Below are 12,180 nucleotides of genomic sequence, written 5' to 3'. Positions count from 1 at the left end.
CATGTCAATTTCAAATTAACCTTAACAAACAAACTCCTGGATTATGTTGGGTTTAACAACACCCTTTTATTGAGTGTGTGTAATGCTTTTATTTCATCTTGAATTTAGTTTAGTGGACAGGGTTCATCTGGACTGATGGACTGTGAGGCCTGTGGGTGTGTCTCAGTCCATTCCCTAGTACTACCTAGTTTAGTAGTAAGTGCACTATCCAGGGAACAATATAGGGCTGTTCCACTGACAAAATCGAAATGAGAATGAATACACCATAAAAATCAATGAGCATTGGCTGCTCACTATATTCACTTCCAGGAAATGTCTTTGTGGTCATCAGAGCTCTACAAATATAAGTATAAGCCAATTAGTGTATCTAATCTATAAGTTTTCTTTATATTAATTGTCCATTAGTATGACTTTTATTTAATCATTATAAACTATTTAAATTGAGGTACTAGACAGGATACAGGGTAGCAAATTGGAATGTAAGGAAGTAGATTCAAAATTAAGACATTCATATCTGTCTGTCTTTCTGCCCATCCATCTGTCCATCTGTACGTCTGTATTTATATTAATTCAGTCAGTCTTTTTAATATTAATGGTACATTAGTATGAGTTTGATAAACTAATATTTTGTATTTTATCATTTTAAATATTATTTTACATTAATTATCATTCATAGTATCTGTCTGTATTGTCTATTTAATTTATAATTTTATATTAATCGTAGATTATATTTAATAAACAAATCATTTATTTTTACAATTTTAAATGATATTTTATGTTTTTTATTATAAGTTAATTATAAATTAAATTATACAATTAAATTGTAAATTGTACAATTTATTTATAATTTTATTTTGAGCATATTGGCATTGCAATTTTTTAACAGCTTCAGCAAAGGCACTTGATAAACAAATATAGCGTGCTATACAGCCCTTTTGTTGGTAGATATCAGCTACGTTTTAACATTCGACCTCACGATCACAATGTAGGTAATTGAACCATCGGTGTCCCAGTATTTAGTAGGTCAAGGCTCTTACCAGTGGCTGAATTATAGTGCTCACAATATACTGATTGACGTCAGGAGTGGAATGAGACACACCCTCTGGATTGTTTTGTCTAGGCTGCTGTCCAGTGAACTACTATTGATTTCCCCTGGCCTGTGCAGATCCCACTCCAACATGAGTGATTATCAAGCCTTTTCCTTGTGATGACACTGCACTTAGGTTCCATCAGCTCAGCTTCTCTTTGATGAATGTGCCCTGCACTGCGACTCCCTCCCCCTGTGACATACACACTGGGCTGCGAGTGCTTGTTAGTCTGCGAGCTCTTGCTCTATGCGGTTACAATTCCACATCAAAGCTGTGGCTACATGCTCCGTTCCCGTGTCCGCCCACCGCTAACCAAGGGTATACGATCTGCGCAATTATTCATGAATGCTGATGTCGGCCGTGGTGGTGTTTAGAAAGGAGCATGCAAATACCAAAGGGTCAGACTCTATTTCGTGGTTACATAGACTTTGTAGTGCGGATGCAAAGCCCGTCTGTAAGAGGTGTAAATAAATGGAAGTGACATGGATGGAGAGGGAGGAAAGTATGGTGTTGGTTTCCAGATGCCATAAAATTTCTCATTTCCTACTCTCCGAGTGAGCAAATCACTCACGCGCTCTCTGTACAGTTGTCACGTAGGAAATAATATGGCTGCGGACGAATCCTCTGTGGCTGCTTGTCCTCAGCTGAACTTGTACACACAGTTGTGTACATCTGTGCCCCAGACACAGTTAGATCTTGAACTTCTATTGATTTTTAGGGGCCACTATGGGTGAGAGAAATAGCACTGAAACACAAGGTGAATGGGACTCCATGTTCATGCCCTTGTGCTACAAGAACACCTAGTTTTGCGTGTGCGTTGGAACAAGCGCTCTCCAAGGAGAACAGCAAACCAACAAAACAAATTAAATCAGAGGGCAAACTAGGAGCAGCAGAGGAGGGAAAAAAAACACAAGGATATTTAGAAAATAAAAATAAAAAATTGTATGGTTAAAACAAAATACTGTATGTAATATGTTAGTGCTTTAGCATGACATCTAAATTCTGTATTTAATGCTTTCTTCTGCCACATTGTCTTTGAATTAAAAAAAATGTTGAGAAAAAATATTGATACAAGCAATTACTTGCAGTTTAGTTAAATCAATTGACTCATATAATTACATTTATTAAAAAATAATTTAACAGCCCTACTTAATATGTAATTATTTCGTGACATTTCTTTTAGTATACAGTAACAGTACCAAAATTTAAAGTAGAGCCCTGCATTTCAGCCTGGGCCCGATGGGCGGTGACTTATTTAGGCCCCTAGGGCCGGGTTGCGGGCCAATTTTCAAGTCATAGCTCAGACGCAGGCTGAGCCTGATTTGGTCTTCTCCTTATTTTTATATTTTAGACATCCATGAATTATGGTGATGAAAAAAATTTGCCGCGCTGTGGAAACAACACGAGACCGTGCTACCACAACTATCAAGAGCCGCTTGGACGGTGTTTAGTGTCCCAGCCAGCAGCAGCAGCAGTGAGTACCTTCAGCGCAGCTGGAAGAGTTCTTCATTCAAACGCGCGCAATAGGCTAAAGCTTGCTGCAAAGCACCGGCAAAAGTAATTACCATGAATGTGTCGGGGGCGAAATAGTAAGGAGATATTTTAATTATTTATTAATAAACTGTTTTCTGAGTCAGTGTCGCAAAGATGAAGTTGATGTTCCTCATCTCCTCATTACGGATTTTATAATGAAAGAATTTTGTTTTCGATTTGAATTATTTCGTTTTAAAGTAGTAATTTGAAGCTTTCTATAAATATATTTATCAAGTCTGTGAGGCAAGTATTCACTGAGTTTCAGTTCATCATTGTGAAGCGCTCCTGCTCAAGACCGCAGAAAGCACATCCTGTTTGTTTTCTTTATTTTATAAAAGCACAACATTTTGTTGATATTGTGAGTGCACACAAATAAAAGTAGACCCTTTGCCGTTCCGAATGATGTATTTATTTTGCCTTTATGAGCAAAAATGACAATGTATTTTAAGATGTTTCCAATGCAAGTGATCGCGCTGATGCCTCCATGTCCTGTAAAGTGCACTTTAGCTCTTCTCCGCACAAACAATTGAATATGTGTCTAACAGCACACATTTATATAGGTTAAACATTTAAACTAACATTGTGATATGCTTGAGCTGTTTTATATCTATAGATTTTATTTTATACAAGTCGTGATTATTTGAGAAGGATTGATCAAATATAGGCTATAATCAACTCACTGTCTGTCACTCGCCGCTTGGTCATTAGTTAAAAAAAAAAAAAAAAACGTACATTTAATGAACAATTACATGCAAAACTGAACTATTTTTAATAGCTGAAACAGTAGTATAAGCTGTTTTGGGGGAAGGGGGCAAAAAAAGACGGGCTCGGGTCGGACACAGGCTGAGAATTCTGATAAGCTGTCGGACAAGGGCTGGGCTAGGGCCTGAGCGTCTCGGACCAGGGCTGGGCTAGGGCCTAGATTTGAGGCGCATGCAGGGCTCTAGTTTAAAGGGATAGTTCACCCAAAAAATGAAAATTTATGAAAAACGCACATCGAAGACTGACACGGAAGAAATTTATTTTTGTTTTCTTTGTGCACAAATATAGTATTCTTGTAGCTTCATAAAATTCAGATCGAACCACTGATCTCATATGGACTATTTTATCAATGTTTTTACTACCTTTCTGGGCCTTGAACGTATCAGTTACATTGCTTTCTATGCAGGGTCAGAAAGCTCTCGGATTTCATCAAAAATATTTTAATTTGTGTTCCGAAGATGAACAAAGGTCTTACAGGTTTGGAATAAATTGAAAGGGAGCCAATCCCAGCCGAAATTTCTAAATTGCCTAAAATGTCCAGGGTTTGGCTTTGTTTTCCTATTGTTTTCATACTTAGAGTAGGTAATGACTGAAAATAATTTTGACCACTAGCATGCAGGCATTGCACATAATGGACCAATCGTGGCGTGAGAGAAATAACAGTCAAAGCATACAACTATTCATACAGTATGTGCAATGTATTAAAAGTCCCGGCCAAGACATGTCCGGAAAAAAAGAGGACATTTGGACACCCTAGATTAAATGAATTTATGGATAACACTTTATTTTAAGGTCATAATACAGAGTAATTACCTAATTAAGTGCTTAGTAGTAGCCGTTGTACTTACATGAAACAAAATGTACTTACCATGTAACTAAGTTATGGAACAGCCTCTAATTACAGTTTGTAATTATGTACATGTAATAGGCAGCTACTTTTACACATATGTAACAGACTCGGTCAACAGCTACTTGTACACTTAAGTACAATCTTGATACACTTTATTTTAAGTAGCTTATGTTTGTGTAATATTCTGTAATTTTAATGTAATTAGAAAGGTATTACATGTATTTTAGCTGTGTACTGGTGGGTTAAATCAAACTAAGGTGCAGCTGGATAAGGTGTACAGTATAGATACACATGAAGTACACTTAAGTACAATCTTGATACACTTTATTTTAAGTAGCTTATGTCTGTATACTTACATTTATAATTACGTTGTATAAAGTATTCAATACATATGTAACAATCTTTTGGTTACATAAGTAACTGTGTGACAGACTCGGTCTGTTACATATGTGTAACAGTAGCTGCCGATTACATCTACATAATTACAAACTGTAAGTACAGGCTGTTCCATAACTTAGTTACATGGTAAGTACATTTTGTTTCTTGTAAGTACAACAGCTACTATTAAGTACTTAACTAGGTAGTTACTCTGTATTATGGACACCTTAAAATAAAGCGTTACCTATTTATGCATTATGTAATATGGACATTTAAAGTTGGCTATTTAAAGTTTTACAGAAAACACTTAAAATACAAACAGGAAATAGCAGAGCATACTTGTGAACATTGCGGGCAGTGCTGTAACATTTCCCCATTTTAATCTGCATGTATGACATCTCAGAGCTCCCTGGCATGTGTTTCTCCCTTTTGCGTGCTTTGCATCTGTGAAAAGCAGTATTGGTTTGGGTTACAGATGGCATTAAAGTGCAACATGTTCTCACACAAACTGCACTGATGTCTGCCATTCACAGCACCATTAGAAATGAGGCCCGAGTAGATTTATCTCCATGACCTGTAAGGCATAAGTCTGAAAGTGTTTTTTTTTTTCTTTTTTCGTTCTGTTATGTTCATGGCAGATGTAAAGCTCGGGATGGCTTTCTCATATTACAGAATGGGATTTCCTCTTAGCTGAGGTTTATCAAAGAGTCATTAGAAAGAATAAAACACAGTTGAATGTGTGTTTGAGTGCACTCCTTTTATGGGACTTAAAATGAATATTCCAGAGAGCCATATTTCATAGTGAACTTTTGACACGTGAGAACAAAAATGGCATTGAGCCGAAGCTACAGTGTGAAACAAAAGAGGGGGCACTGAAGGACGAGCGATGGGGCCCTTCGGCTGCTATTCTGGAGTCTGGGAGCATGTGCCGCAGGTCCAATGACAAAGAGCACCTGCTGGTGTCACAGAGCTCTGGGGGGAGCTGGAATATGGTTGGGTGGTGGGGGGTGGAGTTGTTGTCTGAGGGAGAAGTTTATGAGAGACATGGATGCAGGGGTTATTTTCAGTAATGTGAATTGATCGCAGCGACTCCGGGTGTTTTGAAGAGGACCACCAGCAGCTCTGTTTTTGTGAGCCGAGACCTTTACTTGTCATTCACTTCTTAAGCAGGTGAAAAATGGCAAACGGTGCCCTGGTTCCTCAAAAGGTATAGGGCCTGCTGACACAGACTAATGGGCCGAAGTTCATGAGGTTAGTGCACACCACATGTGTGTTGCTGGAAATGTTGGTTCCGTCCAATTACATATCAAAATATATCATCTGTCTTCCAAATGCAGTGCTTAAAGGGATAGCTCACCCAAAAATCATAATTATGTCCTTCTTTACCCATGCCATTCGAGACCTGTATTCTTTTTTAGTGAATGAGGACAGAGGCTGTCAGACATTTTTGGTCATTTTGGAGGTCCACAATGTCAGTTCCCATTCACTTTCATATATTTTTCAAAAGTTACAGGTTATTTAAAAAAAATTGTGATTCAGGTAACACTATATTTCAATGGTCCCCTTTAGACATTATGATAACTTTGTAAATTGCAGTCATATTTCAAAGACAACAGAAGTAATGATTATGAAATTAAATATAATGATGTACTTACTGTAAGTCCTCCTTAAATGGGTAAAAAGCACTCTAAATTTAAACCAAATGCATTTAATATAAATTTAAACTATAATATATTTTTATTTAGGTGAAAATGTCATGCAGTTAAGTGTCCTAAAACATTACATTCAGTTTTCACTTAGTATATTATTTTAAAGTATACTATTTCCATAATAAGTACTCTTTTTAAATGTTGAAGTGTACTTCTATTTCACAAGGGTATCCTTTTTAGTTATGCTTCTGTGAAGATTTCAGCATCAGATCTGCTCTGTGCAGAGGAGGACATAACTTCTAATTATTAGTTTAGATTACTGCAATAAGAGATTGTAGTGGAGAAAAGGCTTAAGTTTAACCAACCCCCATTGTATAAATATGCCTACACTCCAGGGTGAGGTTTGCACTGTGGTTTTGGCAGTGTATCAGATGTGTTCATGCTTAAATCAAACTGTGGTTTAAAAAGAAAGAAAGAAAAAAAAAGACACACATGAAAAGTGACAGCTCAATCTCTGAATACTGTCTGGAGGCTCTGTAAGGGAAGACAGTGTCACTTTCTGCTTCTCGGTTAAATGGTAACCTTAGGTAGCATAGCTGGTGGCTGATGTTAACATATCATTTGAGCTTGTCACCTAGAGGTTAGAGTTACATCCCTGTTTAGATCTCAGCAATTAATAGTATATTAGTGGTACTGAGTCAACCACACATTAGATAGGTGTGTCACTAATACAGTTAGAGTAGCTTTGTATGCCATGTCGGTTTGTTTTGTTGTTATACATTTACGTGGTATGAAAGGCATTTTACATGGGACACAATAGCCAACAAGCTTTGCTTATTTTTTTATTTGTTTCACATCTTTTGTGTACAAGGATGTTGGTAACACTTTACTTGAAGCCTTGTAGTGCATTATGTGAAATCATGAATAATTGTAACCACAGTTATAATATATTTTATATACACGTCTATTCATAGAGCACACAAAAATAACCAATATCAGATGAAACAAGGTGTTTTAACTCTTATTTATGAAAAGATATAAAGTATTACAGTTTACATCATACATTTTTATTTAATGCATTATACAAAGGCTTTAAGTGTTATCAAGTTCTCAAAATGTATTTTGTGCTACATACAAATAATGGCTAATAAAACTAGCACAATTTAAATGTAAATATAGTAATATATTAAGTAATAAAGGAGTGATTTTGGACACAGCTTTTTTGAAAGAATCTAAATGATGCTTGATTGGTTGTGATTGCATGCGCACGTCTGATTGGTTGGTGATGTGCTTCCATTCTGATGTCAATGGTCTGCCTCCATTCTGGTGTCTCTCTTGCCAGTTGCCAGATTTAACAGCGCGATGACCGTAAAATGCTTTAGCTGGAAATTGATGGACGTTTTTTTCTTTAAATAAGAGATTTCTTACTTAAAATTGTACTTTTGGAGGGGCTGGCAGTGGTCGACAGGGTGCTTCAAAACAGCAGTGGAAGCGTTGGCTGCAAAATGAAGTCAGGCCTCCAGGTTTTTCTGGGAAAAAAAGTTCTCCATGGTCCAAGGTCAGTGACCTGCTCTGTAGCACTCTCCAGTCCACCTCGGGGCACCTGCTAATGTCAGGCCTCTTTTAGATTCCCCAAATCGCGGCTCTCCACTGGTTATTTTCAGCAGCGCTAAGTGATCCCAGTGACCCTGGAGGTCTGACATGCTGCTTTTTTTTTCTTTACCAGAAGTCAAATGCCATAGCATTGCCCCGGGATCAAAGCCTTCAAAGTCAAACTCTGCTTAGGCAGCCATTGAAATCAGACCCCTGAGTCCAGCCAAGGATGCGGATGGAGTCGGATCATGGCCTAGCTGTAACTCAGATAGTAGCCAAGTGGTGGGGGCAAATGCATTTTCTCCCTCCTGTGAAATAGCTCTTTTATTGGGGTCAAAGTATAGCTAACTGTCGTGGCTCAGAAGGCTCATTAAGTTGCACCTAATGGACAGAGTGTTGAATATTTCTGTAAAACTGTGAACACTATGTTTGCGTTTGTTTTCCATGGCCTAACGGCACATGTGGCTCTATTTAGGGAAATGTTTTTTCGGAAAGTCTTGACAGTTTTTGTATTATTTTTCCACACTAACATGTGATGACATGCGGTCCTTGAACTCGTGTTAGCCAACTCATGGAAAATTAATAAATAGACAAAGATGTTATGACGAGTATGTGTCAGACTACAAATTATGATAGCACACAAATGAGGGTGGCAAAAAAAAAAAGAATTGGTTTAAAAATTTAAGTATAGCTGTTTTTGTGTACATGTATTTTATATCTCGCAATTATATTTATTCTCATAATTGCAACATTATATCCCTTTATATTACAATTGCATTTTTGCCCATATTTATATATATATATATATATATATATATATATATATATATATATATATATATATATATATATATATATATATATATTAGTGCTGTCAAACGATTAATCGTGATTAATCTCATCCAAAATAAAAGTTTTTGTTCACATAATACAGTGGGGCAAAAAAGTATTTAGTCAGCCACCAATTGTGCAAGTTCTCCCACTTAAAAAGATGAGAGAGGCCTGTAATTTTCATCATAGGTATACCTCAACTATGAGAGACAAAATGAGAAAAAATCCAGAAAATCACATTGTAGGATTTTTAAATAATTTATTTGCAAATTATGGTGGAAAATAAGTATTTGGTCAATAACAAAATTTCATCTCAATACTTTGTTATATACCCTTTGTTGGCAATGACAGAGGTCAAACGTTTTCTGTAAGTCTTCACAAGGTTTTCACACACTGTTGCTGGTATTTTGGCCCATTCCTCCATGCAGATCTCCTCTAGAGCAGTAATGTTTTGGGGCTGTCGTTGGGCAACACGGACTTTCAACTCCCTCCAAAGATTTTCGATGGGGTTGAGATCTGGAGACTGGCTAGGCCACTCCAGGACCTTGAAATGCTTCACGAAGCCACTCCTTCGTTGCCAGGCGGTGTGTTTGGGATCATTGTCATGCTGAAAGACCCAGCCACGTTTCATCTTCAATGCCCTTGCTGATGGAAGGAGGTTTTCACTCAAAATCTCACGATACATGGCCCCATTCATTCTTTCGTTTACACGGATCAGTCGTCCTGGTCCCTTTGCAGAAAAACAGCCCCAAAGCATGATGTTTCCACCCCCATGCTTCACAGTAGGTATGGTGTTCTTTGGATGCAACTCAGCATTCTTTCTCCTCCAAACACGACAGGTCTACAATTTTGTTTCTGGTGTCCTTTGACAGCTCTTTGGTCTTGGCCATGGTGGAGTTTGGAGTTGGACTGTTTGAGGTTGTGGACAGGTGTCTTTTATACTGATAACGAGTTCAAACAGATGCCATTAATACAGGTAACGAGTGGAGGACAGAGGAGCCTCTTAAAGAAGAAGTTACAGGTCTGTGAGAGCCAGAAATCTTGCTTGTTTGTAGGTGACCAAATACTTATTTTACCGAGGAATTTACCAATTAATTCTTTAAAAATCCTACAATGTGATTTTCTGGATTTTTTTTCTCATTTTGTCTCTCATAGTTGAGGTATGCCTATGATGAAAATTACAGGCCTCGCTCATCTTTTTAAGTGGGAGAATTTGCACAATTGGTGGCTGACTAAATACTTTTTTGCCCCACTGTATATGTGTGTGTACTGTGTATATTTATTATGTATATATAAATACAAACACATGCATGTATATATTTAAGAAAAATATGTTATGTTTATATATTAAATATATTTATATATAATATAAATTATATTAATATAAATATATATACATGTAAATATTTTCAAAATATATACTGTATGTGTGTGCTTTTATATATGCATAATAAATATGCACAGGCATATTTGATTTATACTGTATCTCACAACTGCAACATTTATGACAAGTATGATGTTTGCTGTGTTTGGGACTTTTTCCTCACAATTGCAACTTTCTATCTAACAACGTTATTGTATGTCTCCGTTACGTCTGCAATTTTGTTTCTCATAGTTGTGGCTTATTTCTCACTATATATTAATCTCACAGTTACTTTTTTTTTTTTTTTTTTTTCTGAAATGAAAACTGGCTTTCATAATAATATTCAAAAATGTAGTGGTATTTTAAAGCGTTAGCTGTGTTCTTGCCAACTTCAATCTCTTCATGCACTCTGACCTGTATAATCTGTATGATTACAAACAGGCCATTAAACCTGCTTGCATTGTTCAGAAGACTGTAGCGAGAGATTACCCATCCATTGGAGCCAATTTTTGATATGAAATCCTGGGCTGAGAAACATTAACTAAACACAATCTCTCTGTTCGTCCCTCCCTGGATGTCAGTCTGTGTGTTCTTTCCCTTTCCTGTCCCCTACCCTCTTCTTCCAATATGCAGGAAATGGCGTCTGGCCTCTTGACAGATAATGTGACACACACGTGTGCAGACGGAAACTGGGGCTGTGAGCCACAAAGGGCCACAGTGGGTCCTGGCCCCTGATAACATCAGGGAAGGAGAAGAGAAGAGAGGTGTCTACGGGAAGTTGCCAGGTTTGGGAAGGCATGGAGAATCCCGGTTATCTCCCAGAGGATTCAGGAATTGGAGTGTGGCCCTCCCCGGCAGCAGGCCAGGCGATGGAGTGCTGGGACCTTTGTTTGTCATCACCATTTCCCCTTCATCCTGTGTCATGACCTTACAGAGTTCATTTCAAACTGAGAATTCATTGACTACTTCGCAAGCCTTCAGAATATGGAAGGAGTTGATCATTAGACAAGTAGACGTGACAGCTTCTTATCAGGGAATTTGATTTGTGAAGGGAAACTTGTGATTTGTGCTTTGGCTGTGGAATGCAAAGTGATGGCCACAAATTGTCATTACGACTGAGACATAACAAATGTTTCCTCTACAACTTCACTTTCAAACAATGCTTTCTTTGGTGGGGTTGGGGTTGTAGAGAGATATTCTGGCCCAATCTGAATATATTTGAATTTATTTGATTGCATAACAAAATTGTTTCTTTTAAATGTTTGAGTCAAAATCTTTACAAAATTGTTCATAATGTACACAGTTAATGGAATATAAAATTTTGCCACTAATACAAAGGGTTACACTTTATTTTAAGGTGTCATTGTTACAGTGTAATTATACATAGGATGATGGATTGGTTTAAGATTAGTTGCATGTAATTATGCATAATTTACTGTTATTATAATAGTAAGTATATGTAACGCGTAACAAGTGGACCTTAAAATAAAGTGTTACCCTCTTTAGAATAAGATTTAATTTGTGATCGTTATTACACTTTATTTTAAGGTAATGTTGTTACATTGTAATTACACTAGTACTTAGTAATATTAATTATTAAAATTTGCTTACTTTGTACATTATTATCATTTTAAGTTGTGAATTAACGTTAATAAATTCTGTTTAAGAAAAATGTCATTGTTATAACTAACACATTAACTCAAGTTAGTGTATTGCATCTTATTTTTAAATCGTTACCATTGTATGTAATACAAACGTCTACTGCACATGCGTTAAGACTTTTAAGCTGCTTTCTCTGTGTCCTGTGATCATATCAAACCCAGATCTTGGCTTTGAGGTTAGCAGTACAACATCTGCATTGGTTACATCTGCAGAATTGATGACTTCAGGATGCTTGGGTCCACTGCAGAAACCAAACTTCAGGAAACTTTGCCAGATAGTTCGGTGGTTTGAGTGCGGAAATATATTTTCATCTTGTTATTGTTAGAGATAAAAACTTTGTACATCCCTTCCACTGCTGCTAGCCTTTCATTTTAAAGAGACCGCTCCCCTGTGCCCTTTAAAGAACAACGTCCCGCCACTCGAATTTAGAGAAAGCTGTTTGCTGGAAGACACCCAGGTTCTCACTCTTTA

General features: G+C 37.1%; 1 long non-coding RNA gene across 5 annotated transcripts in view; it reads left to right on the top strand.

Moving 5' to 3' along the window:
• The window catches only part of LOC131524548 (uncharacterized), a 129,216-nt gene that overhangs the window by 76,476 nt on the left and 40,560 nt on the right, over window positions 1-12,180 (top strand). For 2 of the 5 annotated variants that reach the window (XR_009266998.1, XR_009266997.1), the window contains one exon: window positions 10,629-11,563. The exons of 2 other annotated variants lie outside the window; for them this stretch is intronic. This is a non-coding gene — a long non-coding RNA (uncharacterized LOC131524548). Of the gene's footprint in view, window positions 1-10,628; window positions 11,564-12,180 lie in introns of those variants that run through there. One more of the 5 variants, XR_009267001.1, reaches the window with a different exon arrangement.

This window comes from Onychostoma macrolepis, chromosome 18, assembly GCF_012432095.1.
Source record: "Onychostoma macrolepis isolate SWU-2019 chromosome 18, ASM1243209v1, whole genome shotgun sequence".
Taxonomy (NCBI): Eukaryota; Metazoa; Chordata; class Actinopteri; order Cypriniformes; family Cyprinidae; genus Onychostoma; species Onychostoma macrolepis.
Note: the sequence above shows the minus strand (reverse complement) of the source record. Positions and strands in the feature narration are given on the sequence as shown.